This window comes from Corapipo altera, unplaced genomic scaffold (assembly GCF_003945725.1).
Source record: "Corapipo altera isolate COAL_440 unplaced genomic scaffold, ASM394572v1 104b, whole genome shotgun sequence".
Lineage (NCBI taxonomy): Eukaryota > Metazoa > Chordata > Aves > Passeriformes > Pipridae > Corapipo > Corapipo altera.
The window spans coordinates 90,137-108,014 of NW_020885023.1; the positions used below are offsets into that span (position 1 = coordinate 90,137).

A 17,878-nucleotide genomic window follows, 5' to 3' on the forward strand; every position below is an offset into this window, starting at 1 on the left:
TTGGGGCTCATCCCATGCCCCCAGTGCTCCCCAAGGGACCGCACAGGTCAGCCCTGCCCTGGCATCCTTGGCACGGCCCCCAGCTCCTTGAGTTGGGAGCTGCCAGAGGGGGGGATTGTTTTGGTTTGGTTTGGTTTCAGAGTTACCAGCAGCACAGACATCGTAATGTTTGCACAGGAAAACAAATAGAGATGTGTGTGCAAACGTGGGTGACGTTTGTGGTTCCCCAGCCAGCAGCCTTCAGCCGTGCTCTGCCAGATGAGAACCGAAGCAGAAATGGAGGTGGGAACTCCCTGCCTGCAGCCCTGCCCCGAGGGCACCTGGCAGCTCTCCAGATTCCTGGGCTTCCTAAGGATGCTCTCAAAAAGAGCATTGTTTCACTGGTTTTGTCATTATTGTGATTTTGCTGATGGAAGGAGAGCCTTGCCCAGCACAGGATGCCAGAGCTGATGAAACCCTCTGTGCTGCAGGTGAACACACTCCACCTTGTTTTAAGGACGCGGGGAAATGAGGACATGGGGGGGGAAATAGTCACTGTGGAGATATAATTAAGTCCTGTTTGACACACATCCTGCTGGCGAGCCGTGCCCTGGGCCTGGGCTGTTCTCGTGTGTCCCCTGCCCCCGCAGCCCCGCGGGGGTGGATGCACCGGGTCTGGATTCAGAGGATTTGGGGATCCCTCCCTGGCCGTTTGGCCGAGTCCTGTACATCCCTCCTGGCTGTTTCTAACATGGGGCACAGGGCAGGGCCGGGTGACAGGGGCAGCTCCTGCTCTGCCCCGTGGGCCTGGGGGAGCCCAAAAGCCGTGAGCCAGGGTGGGCTGGGCTGCTCGGCTGCCGGATCCGTGTCCCTGACTCGGGGACCAGGAGCAAACTGCGCTGGGAAGCTGAGCCGGGAGGAGGCAGAGGCACCCCCAGCCCAGCCCAGCTGCAGCCCCGACCCCGCGGCGCTCCCACGAGTGCCCCGTGCCCAGCTGGGGTGCCCGGCAGTAACTGGCCACGTCCCCAGCCCACCGAGTCCCCAGCCCTGAGCCGAGCCCATGCTCCTCCCTGCGAGGAGCCGAGTCAAGTGCTCAGACGCTTCTGAGAAAATTTTGGAGCGTTCCTGATTTTAATTGGATTTATTTAATTATTATTTACTTTGAGTGAATAAACTGTTGTGTTTAAATAACACTGTTTTTGCCAAAACGCTGTCAGGGAGAAGCTGCTTTCCCTTTAGGAGCCCTCAAACATGGGCTGCCTTCCAAGCCCCTCGGCGCGGCGGCGGGTGGAGCATCATCGCTCGGAGCATCCTCCTCCCCCGGCCGGGAGCGCTCTCCGTGCCCAGGGACGGCTCCCCCGGCCGCGGGGAGGGGACACGGGAGCTCCGGGCTGTTCCCAAATCCACCCCCAGCAGCGCCTGGGGGGCCTGGCGGGGCTGAAGGTGTCGGCTGTGAGCGTCCAGCAGCCAAGCAGAGCCCCCTTCCTTGGGCGTTTATGAGGTGAAGGGAGAATGAATGGGAAGAGCATCTGGATCATGGGCGGGATGAATGGCTGAGCTTGGAAAAGCACGGGGAAGAGAGAGGGATGAACTCGAGGGATGGAAGCAGTTGGTGAATACAGACAGCACCAGCCAGCAGTGGTAATGGGTTACAAGCAGACACATCCTCATTCCAAATCCGGATGTGGGGTTGGTTCTCATTTGTTTGGTTTTGTCTCTTTTTTCATTTTTTCTTTTTTAAATGACAGTTAAATCCTATGAAGACAGGCTGGGAGAGCTGGGGGTGTTCATCCTGGAGAAGAGAAGGCTCCAAGGAGACCTCAGAGCCCCTTCCAGTGTCTAAAGGGGTTCCAGGAGAGCTGGAGACGGACTTTGGACAAGGGATGGAGGGACAGGACAAGGGGGAATGGCTTCCCACTGCCAGAGGGCAGGGTTAGATGGGATATTGGGAAGAAATTCTTGGCTGTGAGGGTAGTGAGGGCCTGGCACAGGTTGCCCAGAGAAGCTGTGGCTGCCCCATCCCTGGAAGTGTTTAAGGCCAGGTTGGAGCATCCTGGAATCTTGGAGCCTGAGCCCCTGATGGTGCACTAGGTGATGGAACAGCCTTTCTTTGGAAGGAAGGGGCTGAGATCAGGCTCGGGGCTGTGGTGGTGCCTCTCCCCCAGCCCAGCATGGTTTGGGGGTCCCACCACGGCAGAGCAGCCCCGGGACATGCTGCCCTTTCAGCGTGGGGGGATGGTCTCTGCACCAGCACCAACTTTTCCATCACTTGGTTTCCTTATTTGGTATTTCTTTAATAATTAGTGGCAGATTTTGTACTTATGTTTGCAATTATCTGGATGCCTCTGGGACATGTTCTGCCAGATAATTGAATCTCCTGGTCTGTGACTGCAGGGATGGCTGGGGAGCGCGGGCTGGATCCCGGGAATGCTGTTCTGCCTGTTGGTGTCATGTTAAGACAAATTGGGCTGTTTCGTTCTAAAAAACTACTGGAAACAAAGCATTTTGCTTTGCTGTTCTCAGCACAAGCTTTGCTGGAACCTGTATTGGAGGGGGAAATACATGATTATCGGTAATTAACTGGATGTACATTTTAATTAGACGCAGCGGATCCCCCACGTGCCCAACTCCAAGCGGTGACTGAGGCGGGGCGAGATGGGGACAGTGGGAATGGGGGGTCCTGGACGGACAGACGGACACTGTGTGCAGCCTCACGGGGGGGCAGGAGAGGGGCCCCCACGCCCCAGTGCTGGTGCTGCCAGGGGACCAAGGTCCATGCAGGGCACGTGTCCCCATCCCTCCAGTGAGATCTCAACATTTCACTTCTTCTGTCTTAGCATGTGACACTGGGATGTAAAGTGGTGAGAGATGAGAAACCTCCACCCCAGAGCTGCTCTCGAGGGTAAGTGCAGAACTGTTTGGCTTCTAAACCTTTCTTAAACCTTTCTAAGTGAAATCCATTCCGTCAGCATTGTTAATTCTTGTAGGGCTTGGGTAGGCAGGGGATCGGAGAATCTCAGACTGGTTTGGGTTGGAAGGGACCCTAAAGTCCATCCAGTCCCACCCCCTGCCATGGGCAGGGACACCTTCCACTAGACCAGGTTGCTCCAAGCCCTGTCCAACCTGGCCTTGGACACCAGGGCAAGAGTGTCCATGTGCCTGAGGTCAGGGGCAGCTGCCCCCCCACCATGAGTCCCTCCAGCTGCCCTGCTGTCTGCAGAGCACAGAGACCCACCATGCTCCAGCCAAGTGTGTCTGTGCTGTGTTTCCATGTAGGTCATGGAAGAATTGACAAATCATGCCCAGGAAAATGTAGCCAGGGATCTTGAGAGTGGAGGGGAACAGGTAAGAGGTGCTTGAAGTCTGATTTTAAGATCGATCTCGGTCCCACAGGAAGGTGGCCAGGGCAGATGTCCGGCACAAAAAATGGAATGACTTTGGTTTAGGATCCAGCTCTCTCAGGAGTTGCAGTGGCAGTGATCACTCCCATGGTCACCCCTGTGCCAGACCCTTGTGTCACTTCAGAGGGACCCTGACACAGGGTTAACAACCCCCTGCTCCCTGCCCAGCCTCCCCCTGCACACCCTCTGCTCCACACTTCGCCCCTGCCACAAAGCAGTTAATTGTTGTTGATTGTGCTCGGCACTCTGTGAGGCTCTGGATGCTCTGTGAGGCTCTGGATGCTCTGTGAGGCTCTGGATGCAGCACGGAACTCCTCGGTCTCCAGGGATCTTGTGGCATTTTGCCCAGATGGCACCAGTCTGTGTCTCAAGGACATAACCCAGTGCCAGCGGCTCCGTGCAGGAGTGCCAGAGCGACAGATGAAGCCGGGGCACTCATCTCCACTGAGAGGGAAGAAAAGCTCCTGGAAATGCTGGGAATTGTGCCGGCCGCTCCCTGTCACCTCCTCGGATGAGCCGGCTCCCAGCTGCCAGCTCCCTTGGTGCAGGGGCAGTGCCAGCCGTGTGTGGGAGCCCCGCTCCCAGGGAGGAGAGGCCACACTCCAGCAGAGCAGGTACGTGAGGTGTCCCCACGGCCCCCACTGTGCCCCTCCTGCTCTCTGTGCCCGGCTCCACTGCCAGCCCCATCCTGGCATCACCTGGTGACGCTGGGGTCGCTGGCACAAGGCCGGGGTGCAGCACAGGACACAGGCCGGGCCCCGGTGCGGGATGGGGCTGGCACAGCTGCTGGGGCTCGGCCAGGGCAGGGGTGCAGGGTGAGTAGAAGCCCCTGGTTTGGGCTGGGTGGTGTCCTGGGCATCCCAGCAGTGTGGGCACTGGGCTGAAAACGGTGCCAGTGCAGGGACTCCCCCTCCATCCACAGCCCATGCTTAGAGGGAGGCGTGAGCGGCACCCCAGGGACTCCACTCTGGGGGCTCCAGCTTCCCCAGACTGACTTGCCCCACGCTGACAGCACCAGATGTGTTAAATCCTGCCCTTCTTGGCCTTCCCAGCATCAAGGAGCCACCCACGGTGAGCTCAGCAGGTGGAGCATGAGGGACAGGGGATGGCAGCACCAGGGACAGTGTGGTGACTTGGAGAAGACCTGGGAAGTGCTTTCCTGCACTTGTGCCGTGATCATTGCTGGGCACAGGAGAGGGAGGGAAGGGTGGGCCTCATTCCCACCATGGAGCTGTGCCAGCACCCCTGGCCACCAGACCCTCTGTGTTTTCCACCTCTTTTGGCTCCTCAGAGGGGGATGTTGCTGGCATTGATCCTCCACCCCCTCGGCCGAGCTGGTGCCTCTCACACCAGAGCCCTCATGAGCACGTTCTGGCAGAGGTACCTGCCGAGTTACCCAGGGGACCCTGCACACCCTGTGCCAGGGTGGGGCACTGGCACAGCCACCGACACTCTCCCACATCCCGTGCCAGCGGCACCAGTGCCAGGAGTGGGAGCTGCAGCTGCCCAGCACCCCACACAGCACCCCACACAGCACCCTACCCTGCACCCCACACAGCACCCCACACAGCACCCCACACCCCGCTCCCCATCACGCACGAGCTGATGGAACACAAGCTGAAAATTGGGGCTCTCTCCCTCCCCCCGGTACGTGGCCAGTGGAGTGTTCCCTCCCCGTGGTTCCTCACAGCCTGGAGCCACAGCCAACCTTCTCCTGCGGCTCCATGTGCCGGGAATGCCAATGAAGCTCCGGCTCACTACGCGCCCACACTGCAGCGCACATCCATCCAGGATGCAGAGCAGCCGATGGATGGGGGAATCCAGGGAATTATGCTGGAACTGTTGCCCAATTAGTTAAACAACTGTGAGCGAGGAGGGCTGGCAGGGACCTGTGGCATCCCCACCAGCTCTGGGGCCAGACCCCGATCATCTCTGCAGAGCCAGAGTTTCCAATTTTGCTGCACTGCTGGATTTTCAGAGGGAAGATTTTTCTATTTATTTTCCTCATCCAGACATCCGTGTGCAGGCAGAGCTGGGGTGGAATTCCAGCCCATCAGTGCCCAGTGGGGCCGTGGTTGGTTTGTAACCCCATCCTTGTACCGAACCTCCCGTCCCTGTGCCCTGCCCGCCCACGCTGGGGCCCTCACGACAATCCTGTCCCTGCCAGTAGTGTGAGCAGCTCCTCTGGTCCCACAGGCAGTGAGGGAAGGTCGGTCAGGTGGGGAGGGAGGAGATGTTTATTTGTGGAATCGCAGAAATGTACGTGCCCTGTTATTTTCTGCTTGAAATTAAGAAAATTTCAAACAGTGCAAAATTCTGCTCTTGGTGCAGCAGGAAGGAGCCTTTGGAAGCATCCTGTGCTATTTCTGGCTGCAAAAAAATTACATATATACACATTTTTAAATATCACTGTGTGTATGTGGATATATCAGGGTTCTGTAGGGGCGGCAGGGTGGGTCCCAGCCTGGTGCTCTGTCCGGTGGTGTGGTGGGGACGGGTGGTCGCTCACTGAGCCCCACGTCCCCCCAGTCTGTGGTGACACATTCCAGCTTGCTGGAGCCACACACACCGACCGGCAGCAGCGGCGTTGGTTTGGTTATTAACAAAGGATGGATTCAGCTGGCGCTGGCGCCGCTCCAAGCGCAGGAGCTGCTGAGGAGCGTGGAGGGTGTATTAAATATTCATCGAAATCTTAGCATTTCATTCCCATCTCTTGCTCTCCCGCCCCCTCCCCGTGAAATTATTTGGTCCTTAAGGATAGAAGCCTGCTTCAAAAATTAATTATTTCATTAACCCCTTTATAAATTAGGTTTTTACAACTAAGTTTTTTTAGGGTCGACGCAAAATGGGTCGTGGTGGCCCTTCATCAGGTTTGCTCATCACGTGAGCCCTGACCCCGGCACGTGACGGTGTGACCGATGCTCGCAGCAGCATGTGACCCTAAATGCTACGTGAGCTCAAAAAAAAAGAAATTTAAATGCAAAAATATCAGCAGGTCTGTCTCCTGCCTTCACCTGCCCGGCGTGGTGGAGCCGTACCCCTCCGTGCCGCCGCAGCGCTGCCAAGCCCTGCCCTCCGCTCCGGCGCCACGGCTCCCATTCGGTGAGTGAACAGACACTTCCAGCAATTAATTGGCGCCGCGCCGGCTCATTATCATGCGGGGCACGAGTGGGCTCCGCCGCGTGCGGCCTCGTGCCGTGGGAGCCACCGGTGGCCCGGGGCTGTGGCACTGCCGGGGGGCTCGGGCAGGGTCGGGCGTGAGGGCGGGGTGGGTTTGCCAGCGCGTGTCCCACCTCTGTCCTCCGAGCATCGCCGCGCTCCACAGAGGGCTCCTTGGGGCAGGGGGCAGGGTGCTCTGTGGCACCGGCTCTGCTGCGTTCGTGCCAGGGTTTAACCGTGACGTGTCCTGCTTGGGGTGGGTTTGGGGGGCTGGTTTCCCTTCCTTCCTCGTCCGAAGGGCGGTTGGTGCCAGGCGCTCAGCGCCAATGCCGGGTTGCCAGTCCCAAAGTGGCGGCTCCCAGACAATGCAGGTTTTATTTTGGTGCTTGGTCAGTGCATCGGTGCTCCCCAGTGATGTCCCCAGTGATGTCCCCACTGGGGTGGGGCCACCCACTCTCCCCCTCTCACTGTTGTATGGGAACTGGGGCTGCATCCGTAATGCTGAGAGTGCTGGTGCCGGGAAGGGCCAGAGGGAGCCGGCTGTGGGTGTGGGTGCCATTGGCCACCCATCATTAGGATGCAGGTCCATCGCCATCTCCCTGGAGACCACGGGAATGGAGGCCGGGTGAGTCGTGTCTGGGGCGGTGGCAGCTGTGCTGGGAGAGGGCAGCTGTGTGCCGGGGTGCCGATGAATTACTGCCCTGTGCTGGCTCCGGCCTTTGTTCCCCCATTGTCAGCACAGGAACAGGGGAACAGGGGAAGCGTGCAGGGAGCCGGGGCACTGGGGCCGATGGCCAACCCTGCATGTCACTCGAGCCCACTGCAGGTTCAACCATCGGTAACAATTTCATATTTTTGTGGTTGAACTAGTTATCCACAAAAGCTCCTTGGAGCTGACACGGGTTGGAGCTGCCGTTCGGGTGCGGTGATCCCGTGTTTAACACTCGGGGCATTCCCAGGCCACTGCAGGCCCTTTGTGCCGCTGAAGGGAGCCATGTGCTGCAGAGGCATCTCCAAGGATCTTGCAGGGACAAGAGAGAAAGGGATTTCTGAGTGCTGCTGAATGCGGCTGCCAATCACCCGCCGTCCAGGCCGGCTGCCTTGTGCAAGCCTGGAATGCGCGGCTCCGGCAAACACGAGCTCGTGTTTGGAGTCAGGATTTGCCATCTGGGGGAAAGAGCTCCACAAGCTTTTAATTGGCATCAGTGTCTGCCCTGCCCTGTTCTCATGTTTGCTGCTGCTCCCAAGTCCAGCTCCTGTGTAATTCCATCGCGGGGAAGCAGCTTCCGTGGTGGCGCTGCTGGGGGATGATTCTTCCCTGTGCTCATCCAGATTGTCTTTGCCTGGCAGGCGGCTGTCCCTGAACACACCAACCCGTGACCCACCCCCTCACTGCTCCGCTCTCCCACAGCACTTTGCTCACACCCTGGATTTTTATTGGGTTTAATTGGCTCCGTAATAGTTTCATGGCAGGAATTCCGCTCCCATCAAAACTTGCTCCTGTGAATATTCCCCCACAGTATGAGGGAGGGGACGTGGTGGAAGCCCCTGTGCCAGCTTGGTGTTCCTCCCTGCCATGTGAAGCATGCAGTCCCTTGTAGCACATCCAGCCAGCGTCCCATGGAGTCTCACTGCACCTGGAGCTGCAGGCACAGCTCCTGGCAGGAGTCAGGACACCAGCACCGTGTCTCAGGGGTCAGGGCCGGTCCCGGGTGCAAACCCCCAGCTGTGCACCAGCTGTGCCGGCCAGCAAGTGGGGCAGCCAAATCCCAGTGCAGCAACACTTCAGATCACAAAGCCCAGAGCCCCCCAAGCAGGGGGTTTCCTCTCCTTTCCTCCTCCTCACCCCCATTGTCTTCCTCCCAGCTCTGGGGCCGACAGTGAAATCCCTCTTGCTGGGCCCAGCCCTGCCCTCTGTGCTCTGCTCCCGTTGCTCTGCAGGGATCTCAGGCTCCAGGGCTGCCCCCGGGTGCTTCTCTTCCAGGTTCTATTGATGTTCCCAGAGTGGTTCTTGTGCCAGTCTCTCCTGAGGAGCTGAGAGCTGCAGAGCAGTGAAGATATTGATGCAAAGAGAGGGGGCAGCCACCCTCCAGCAGCCAGCTGGGTGCCAGCTCCAAGGACCTTCCCCCGGGACCTTCTTCCAGGACCAGGGACAAGACCTTTCCTCAGAACCAACCCTGGGACCTTCCTGACTGTCACTCTGCAGTTCTCCCAGGTGCTCCATCCGCAAGGACCTTGTGCTGCATGTCTCCCATAGCAGTCTCTGCTTCTGAATTTGCTTCAGAGCTGCGGGTGCCACGAACATTAAACCTTCAAACACAGGAGCTGAACCCTGCAGGACACCAGGACTCTGCCAACAGACCTGTCCAGGACCCTGAGTTTCCCACCCCTTGCCAAACCCAGAGCCAAGAGTGCAGGAAGCACCGGAGAGCAGCCCCTCACAGACAGCCTGGGGAGTAAAGAACAAGTTCCTCAGAGGCTGTGAATAAACAGTCGGTAATTAAGGGCTCCAGCAAATGGAGAGTTTGCTGAGTGCAGCCCCAGGGAGGCCAGCGGGGATGGGCTGGGGTGAGCAGGCCCTGTCCCTGCCATGTCCCTCCCACTGTGGCAGGAGTGCAGGAGCCTTTGGGGTGCTGACAGCGGGGGAAGAAATCCACGGGACAGGGAGCCTGCCCCTGGCTCCTGCCTCTGGAAAACGTGCCATGATGGAGTTCCAGGCTCAGCACAGCCTGTTCAGCTAAAGCTGAGTGTCCTCACAGAGATCTTCACCGGCTGCTTCCCAACCTGTCTGCAGTGGACATGGAGAGCAGCTTTTTCCTTCCTTCTTTGCGGCAGCTCCTTGTCCATCGCAGAGGGGACAGCAACCAGTCCTGGGGACTTTGACCCGGCATGGGACAGAGATGGATGGGATCCCCCATTGGAGGGACTGTGGCAAGAGGAACAGGGTGAGCTTCCAGGGTCTGCCCAGCACTCCTTGGACTGTGGTTTTATTCCTCCTCCTGCTTCCCTCACCCAAGCAAGCAGGGCTGGGGCACTCGCTCCCCCCCAGGCTCCCCAGCAGCCAGCCAGGTTCAGACCCCCCTCTCCAGGCATGCCCAGCCACTCTGCTGGGTCCCCAGCCAGCACACAAAGCAGAACTCTCCCTTTTGATTTAATAAATATCTGGAAATGTCATAAAAGACATGATAATAAAATATCAGATGCAGGAAAATGAGTAGCCAAAGGCATTAAAAAAAGGGACAAGAGTAAACGCAGTAGATTAAGACACTAATTCCCATCCCTTGTATGTTCTCCATCTTCCCTGTGCCTTGACAGACAGAAATAAATGCCCCCACTTCCCTGGAAGCACTATCTGCCTCTCGCTGCTGGATTGTCACCACAGGGTGCCCACAGTCATCAGCCCATTTATCCTCCAGATTCGATGCTTTATCACCTCCAGAGGAGTGGCTGGGCTGGCTCATCCTGCGCTCCCACTGCCAGCATTTGCACTTAAAGGGCGCGTGAGATTCTGATGGTAAAAGCTAAATTTGGTTTTTTCTGCTCTGAAGCGTCTTCACAAATTAAAGAGCCAATTTGTGCCTTTGTTTAGGCCATGCAACAAGGCAACAGGAGCAAAGACAAAACCAGAAGGAAAAATAGTCTCAGGGAGTTTGGATGAGCTGCTGGGTCCAACTATAACTCTGTCACAGTGAGAGCTGGAGGTGGGGGTTTTCTTGCAAATGCAGCTTTGAAGCAAATCAAATGCCAGTAAATTCCCAAGCCCAATGGTGCCATGAACACAGGAGTGGGATCAGCGACAGAGTGATGGATGTGTTAATGTTTTAACAGGCCAACCACCTCATAAATAATTTGCTGAGTTCTGGAGTAACTGACCTGGTCACAGTGGCAATAAAGGACCATCCCCTGGGCTCTGCTCCAGGGCTCCACAATCCTCCCACAGAAAGGCTTAAGTGGCTTCTAACAATGTCTATTTTATATTGTCACAGCCCAGTGCTCTGCTAATGCTGCCGGTCCTGCAACCACCACCACTTGATCTCCAGGCATATTCCAGTTAAAACCCCCTGAAATTACAACAGAGTGGCTGCTGTGGGTGAGCTCTGTGTTTGCTCTGTGGGGAGTGGGACCAGCCTGTGGAACATCCTGGCACAGAGTGTGGCTGGGCGAGGAGGGACAGTGTGCCCAGCCCAGGGAGGGGTGGGGGGTGGCCAGGATTGGGGGGATTCACAGGAACCCAGCAGGGATGGGGCCGTGGCCACCACTGGCTCTTCTGGGCAGCAGGAGCAGATGGAGCAGAACCCATGGTCAGGAGACAGGGCACTCCCAGTGGATTCATCTTGTGTACTGGGTGTGCTGTTTCTGTGCTGGGTAGTCCTCTTGTGAATTGGGTTTTCGCCTTGTGCAACAGGTATTCTGCTTGGATACTGGGTATTTGTGCCATTTATCAGGTATTCCTCTTCTCTACTGGATATTCCTCTTCTATCCTGGACGCTCTAATTGCACACCATGTCCCCCTCCCCGGTGCTGGCACGGGGAGCAGTGTTATCAGTGCAGGGCAGGGCTGCTGCTGTATTCTTTGGGTTTCTAACCTTTGCCATTGTGGGCTCAGGCCAGTCATGGCATCTGCAGCTCTACCCACAGCCACAGTGTGATGCTTCTCAGTTTCTCTGTGCTGGTGGTTCATCAGTTCCCAGATTCCCCCCGTGTCCCAGCGACACGGTGTGTTCTGACCATATGGAGCTGTGGGATTTGTCCCACCAACTGCTTCGCTGTGACCGTGGGATGGGCCAGCATGGTCATGTTTCTGTAGCTGCAAATAATGGAGTTTCCAAACACTGGAGTCATTTGTCAAACAAGGCAAACAACTCCAGCGTGGCACCTCCAGTGTGATGGTGGAATTAAATGGGAGAGAATGAGGAAACAGCCCCATTTTGGAGGGCAGAGCTGCAGGGATGGCCCCATTCCCTGCTCCAGCAGCACAGGGACAGTCCGTGGAACACATGGAAAGATGTAACTGAGGAGGAGGGGGACAGCAGTGCCTGCCTGTGCAAAGGCACTGGTGGCCAAAAAGGGCCAAGGTGGAGACAGGTGTTGCCAGTGGTTTTGTGTGTTCAGTTTGCTCCATGTGATCTGTGCCTGCTCTAGTGCTGGTGGTGGTGGCAGGGCACTCCCCCTGGCAGTGGGAGTGGGGGCAGAAATCCCACCTGGGCAGTGACTGGCACTGTGCCTTGCCCCCTGCCTCTCTGCAGGCACTGCTGACACCGACCCACCCCTGCTGGGGCTCCCGGGGCTCCCCAGTGTGGCATCCCCTCGCAGAAGCACCTTCCCTTCACAGCATCTCTTCTGCTCCCTGCCGGGTCTCCTGCACACACAGCCTCGTCCCAGCCACCAGAGGCAAGTGTGGCTGCAATGAAGAGTAAATTTAATATCCTTGCCCCTATTTTTGTAAATGAGTGTAACCATCAGCTGCAGAATAAATGACACCTAATTACGGCTGGGGGGAGTTCAGGCAGGAGGGCTTGGCTGGGAGGGGATCACAGGGAAGCTCCAGCACTGATGGAAAATGAACAAGATGCCGGCTGTAGGGAACCATAATTACAGAGGACTGACACACTGTGAGCTGTTTATGGTAATGAAGTGGTGCATCAAATCAAATTAACCTTAGTTATTTAACAGAGAATGCACCGAGGACTTGGCTCGGGAGATGCTAAATCCAAATCCGGAGCTGTGCCCAAGCCAGGGAAGCGGCTCGAGCGCTGCACGGGCGTCGCTTTGATTTAGGATGCGTTCAGTGAGCGGCCGGAGCGCCGGGACGGCGAGGGCGAGCGGGCAGAGCGGGGGCACGGCCGCTGCCGGCAGCGCACGGAGCCGCGGGGCTGCCGGGGGGTCCCGCTGCCGCCGAGCCCCCCAACATGCGCCCCGTGCCCCGCGCTGCGCCCGCGGCCGCTCCCCGGCGGAGCGGAGCCCAGGCCGGGTCCGTGTCCCGCCCCGGGAGGAGGGAGCGGGGCCGGGGGCTCTCCCTGCGCCCCGCGGGCTCTGGCAGCGGGACGTTCCCCTGCCCGCTGTGCCGGGCACGCCGCCGGCCGCCCCCCGTGCCCGGGCCGAGGATGCGAGCGCTGCTGAGCTCCTGGGAGAGGTTTCATTTCCCGTCTCTCCTCCCCACCAAGGCTGCGGCGCGCGCAGGAGGAGCGTCCCCGTCGGGATCCCTTCGCGCTGACGGGTGAGTAACCTTTCAAATTAACCCAAACACTCTGCCAAGGATTAATGAGCTTTCGGAACGAGGGTCCCCCCTGTGCGCCGAGCTGTTGCGGCGCTCACGTTCCTCTCTGCCGGAGGAAGGGATTCCTGCCGCGGATTCCCTGACGGAGGAGCCGCCAGGAGCTCAGCTGGGGCCGGGGGCCCTGAGGGCACCGTGGTGAGGGGCAGAGGAGCGAAGACACTTCATGACGGCGGTTCTGTAAATAGTGTTAAAGGGCTGTTTGCGTTAGCGGTGTTTCTTCGGATAAAGGGAGGAGGCAGGAGGGATGCTGTCAGGCTGTGGCCAGGAATGCCGCCTGGCTCGGGTCGGGGATGCCGCTGTTCTGGGGTCGCTCAGGTGCAGGCAGAGCCAGGTTGGCTTTGCGAGGCAGGAATGGGTGGTGCTGGCAGTGAGGCGGCCGGGCACGGAGCACCGTGGGCAGCTGGCACAGCCCATCGGTTTGTTTTGAATTGGTTTGGATTAGGAAATGTTTGCTCAGTGCCCTGAGTGCCGGCGGGGGCCTCTGGGGAGCCGAGTCTCTCCTCACGGAGAGGATTCCTCTGCAGGACTTCCCACTTGTTGGAGCAGCACCAATTGCATCTCCAGCCAAAGGCTTTCCTCTGTGTGTGTAATTCACGGAGTTTGATGATTTTGGAGTACCTGCAGGCAGGTTCATCTTGAACTAAATTTTTGCCAGGAACCTGGTGGTTCCCCTGCCAGTGTGCCAGATCTTACATGGCACATTTACAGTGCTGCCCTGTCACTCCTGTGAGCCTTTAATCCTCAGCCCTGCACTGGTGGCTCCCCTGAGTATAGATGAGAACCCCAGGTGTTATCCCAGTAATTCCTCCCCTAACAATGGCTCCGGGTTCCCCTCTATGGTGGAGGCACTGGATTTTGTGGTTATGAGTTAATTTTGCTTCTTTCCTTCTATAGGAAAATGCCATGTGAGTCCAGAGAGTTAATCACTATCGTAGGGGAATAATGAGTGGATATTTCCTCTAATCCCCTTTAAATGGCCTCAAAATGAGGGCTTGACAAAGATGACTAATGACAGACATGATTAAACTAATTTAGTAAGTGAAGCTTCAGTGGGAACCCTGAAGCCCAGGTACAGCCTTAGGGTCCAGCAGGAACTCCCCCAGCTCACTCCCACCCCTCTCTGTCCTCACGCTTGAGATAAACAAACTCATTAGCTTTGTTTTGTTTTGATCAGAGGATTCCCTTTCTCTACTGAAAATATTTTTGTCTCTTTCTGCAAACCTTTTCCTTGCTGCTGCCAAATACGATCTCCCTAATGGGATACTAAATTCAGATTCAGTTAATAGCCAGCTGCATCCTCATTTTTCACCCGATCCCTCCTCTCAAAGTGTTCCCGCTGAACACACGAGTGTCTCACAACTGATAACAGTGATGAAATAGAAAGTCAATGGAATGTGCCTGGGGACCTCTGGGAGTGTGTCTGGGCACCTCTCTGAAGAGGATGCCCTCAGCTCTGGGGGTGTGTTGTGCCAGGAATGCTACCAGGCACAGGGATGGGCACCACTCCATGCCCAGCCGGGCTCCCTCAGCCCCGCTCCTCTCCTAGTCCCAGAGGTGGCTCTATTTTGGTGTTCACCCTTCTGGGTGCACACCTGGGCATGGGGCAGGACTCGGTGCCATCACCATGGGTGGGATGGCCTCAGCAGGGATGGCCCGTGTTCTGCAGGACATGGGAATGACAGGTACAGGGAACACGTGTGGCAGAGCGAGGGCTTGGGTGGCACTTGCAGCGTCAGTGGTATTCAGCAGCATAAATGTCTCTGACGTGGGGAATGGGATGGACGGGGTGAGCTTTGCTCTCCCCTCTCTCCCTGTGAGCTGGTCACTCTTCCCTTTGATTTAAGGATTGCCCACACCGGTGACCTCCCTGTCACCCATTCCCTGAATCCCTGAGGCAAGCTGCAGCCTGTCCTTGCTGCTGCTCCTGGATAATGACACCAAACCCTCATCTCTCTCACACACCATGAGCAGCACTGGAAGGTGCCCTTTCCAGGACCAAAATATAACAAAACCTGTGCACAAAAAAGGGCAAAACTGGGGGTCCCATGCCTTCCCCACAACAGTGGGAGTGATTAATGGTGTATCAGTGCAGTCCATCTTGCTTTTGTTTAATTATCATTTTTGTATTGTTCTTGTCTCCAGAGACCTGACCGGGCGGGAATAGTCTGATGGATTATATATGAAATCCAGGTCAACATGTCCAAGTGTTATTGCCTCATAATTTGCTGCACCACAGAGGCTGATAGAGATGCCTCCTGTTATTAATTATGCCAATATATTTTCCTGAGCAATGTGATTAATCAGGCTGTGTACAGCACGGCTACAGGCCTGTCCTGTGTCTGTTTGTGCTCGGGTGGAGGTGGCTGGCTCGGGGAGCAGGCAGCAAAATCTGCACTCGGTCTCAGTCCTTCTCTTCCAGAGCATTCAGGGGAAAATACAGTTCCCAACTCTGCACTTCTTGAGCCAGGGAGCCACGAGGCAGGGGGGGCAGAGCAGGGGCTGCCTCCGGTGGGGCAGCTGCTCCAGGGGACAGGCACTGCCAGGGGGACCCTGCAATGCTGCCCAGCACTGCCTGGCCTTGTGTTTAGCCCTGCAGGGGAGGATGACACTTAAATCACAGAGACTTGTCTGCTCTCACTGAACCTCTGAAAAGTGTATCCATGAAGTTTTCCTGCAACCCATTTCATTTTCCTTTACAAGTTCCCAGTGCAGGATCTGTGCTGTGCTGAACACGGTCCTGGCACCTGCGGGGTCACGGGGGGCTGTACCTGGTCACAGGTCATGTCCTGGTAACTGCTGTCAGTCTGAAGGGTCCCGACAGAACACAGTGTTTGCAGCTTGGCCACAGTGTGAAAAGATTCACGGAAAACAGTTTTTGACAGAAGTCTCTCCAGCTTGCCAGGCACATTTGCTCAGTGTCGGGGCTTCAGCCTCCCTGGCAGCCCTGACCTCAGGGGAGCCCTGACCACTTAGGCTCCCCACAGTGCCACAGCTGGCACCAGGACCTGGGCAGTCCGTGGTCCCCAGCTCAGCATCCCCAAACCCTGGCAGAGGTGGAGCTGCTGCCAGAGCTGAGCTCCGCCAGCCTTCCCGTGGGGACACAACCCTGCACCTTGTCCCTGCCCCTGGCTCTCAGACCTCTGCTCCTGCGCTGCAGTGGAGCTGAACCTTCTCTGTCTTTTGTCTCCATAAAGGTCAGAGAAGAGCCGTCGCCCTTTAAGTGCCAAGCCGAGGTGTCCCACCCTGCAGTGCCAGAAGACTCGGAACAGTAAGGCAGCTGCTCGCCCTCCCCGAATGGTTACTCCTTGGTTGCATGAAAACTGGGCTGACTCCAGCCATTCTCTCCCTCCTCATCACGAGTGTGATTGTGAAGGTTTGTGTCTTCCACACCACCCAGGGCTGGCAGTCACACAAACCAGGGTGCTGGTGACGGGAACCGCCGCGTCCTCCCAGTGATGCTCCCAGACCTGGAGCTGCTATTTTCCTGACACCAAGTTATCCTGCAGCAGGAAGGACAGGACACAGGATGGGGATGAGTCCTGACTCCCCTGGGCCTCAGAACCCCTCTGAGAGCATCCAAGAGCCATGCAGGCAGACCGAGGGGCTGGACTGCAGCTCCAGTGACAGGGGGGGCCCTGTGAGCCCCCAGCCCAGGGCGTGGGGCAACTGTTGGTGTCAGGGAGCCCCAGGCTGGTGACCCCAATGCCGTGGGGTGTAACTGCCTCACTGGAAGTGGGGGAACTCGTGCACTTTGGGAAATGGAGGACAGTGCTGGCAGAGTGCAGGGTCAAACCCAACAAAATTAGGGCAGAAGCTGCTCTGGGTGGTCCCCTGGGATCCCTGCCTGCAGAGGGAAGCACACACCTGATCCTGTTAAAGTGTCTGACACCTGCAGAGTGCTCTTCTTGTCCTTTGGGGTGAAACCCAAAGCTTCCACTGAGTTTGGAGGACCTGGGTGTGGCAGAGCCTGCAGTCTGTCTGCCTGAGCCCGGGGCTGGCTCAGAGCTGGAGGGGTAGCACAGGGATGTTTTGTACAAAGGCAGGAGCAGCACAGACACACAGAGACAGGCTGTGGCTCCCTGGCTGTGCTTGACCTTGATTTAATTATGCCAATGGCTGCAGTTGGCTCCCAGCCCAAGGTGGGGGATCCCTGCCAGGCCATGGTTATGAGTCCCCAGCAGTCCTGTTTTCCTGCAGCCCCAGGCAGGCTGAGTGTCAAGCTTAGGCTCCCCACAGTGCCAAGGGGGTCTGGGGACTCAGAGAGCTCAGGGGACTCAGTGTCTCTGCCTTGGCTTGGGATCCAGGAGCCCTCCCCTGACTGGGGGACCCATGTGGAGTTGGGATGAATGTGTGTGTCCTGCCCCTGTCAGGGCACAGTGCAGTGGTCAGGAGGTCAGGTCTCCTTCCTCAGCTCTGCCTGGAAGGCACTTGGAGCTCATCATGAAGTGAAGCCTTCCTGGAATGGTCCTGCCTAGAGATTCACTCATAAGCCAGGAGGAGCCTCCTTTATTCTACATTTAGTTACTGCGACTTACCCTCTACCCCGGGCCAAGTCCATTGCTGAAAATCCCTGTTAGAAGCTCCAGTCACGGTCAAAATTCCATCAGAAAATGAACTCTGACTGAAGTGATGTGGAGCTGGCCGGGATTTATGTGTTCCAGGCTGGAGCCCCTGTGCCAGTACCTGGGGAAGTGCTGCCAGCACACACCGTGACCACTTCCAATTTCACACCACTTTGAACTCACTCTCATTGAGGTTGGGGAGATGAAAAATGCCTTTATTAAGGGAAGTCACAGGTCTCTGACTGGGAGCTAAATGAGTTTTAATGTGAGTGGGGAGAGCAGGAAAGGGTGCAGGAAGGAGGACGTGGTGATCCCTGGCCTCCCCTGGGAGCCTGTCAGGACACAGCACCTCCCGAAACAGGATTGTCCCTTGGTTTTCCTGTTGCTGTGACCACCTGGAGATGGTTGGTGGCATTCACTTTGGACCAGTGAGGTGACATGTTGACCTTGCCATTGCCATGTCACCTGGTGACATGGTTTCCACAGGTGAGGGGAGGTGA

The 17,878-nt window shown here is 57.2% G+C and overlaps 1 protein-coding gene across 1 annotated transcript in view; it reads left to right on the plus strand.

Annotated features, from left to right (window-relative positions):
- Positions 1-16,010: 16,010 nt before the first annotated feature.
- Positions 16,011-17,878, plus strand: part of TNRC6A (trinucleotide repeat containing 6A) — a 57,847-nt gene continuing 55,979 nt past the window's right edge. The window contains exon 1 of the mRNA XM_027667935.1: positions 16,011-16,189. The gene's annotated coding sequence lies outside the window, so the exon portion shown is untranslated. The remainder of the gene's footprint in view (positions 16,190-17,878) is intronic.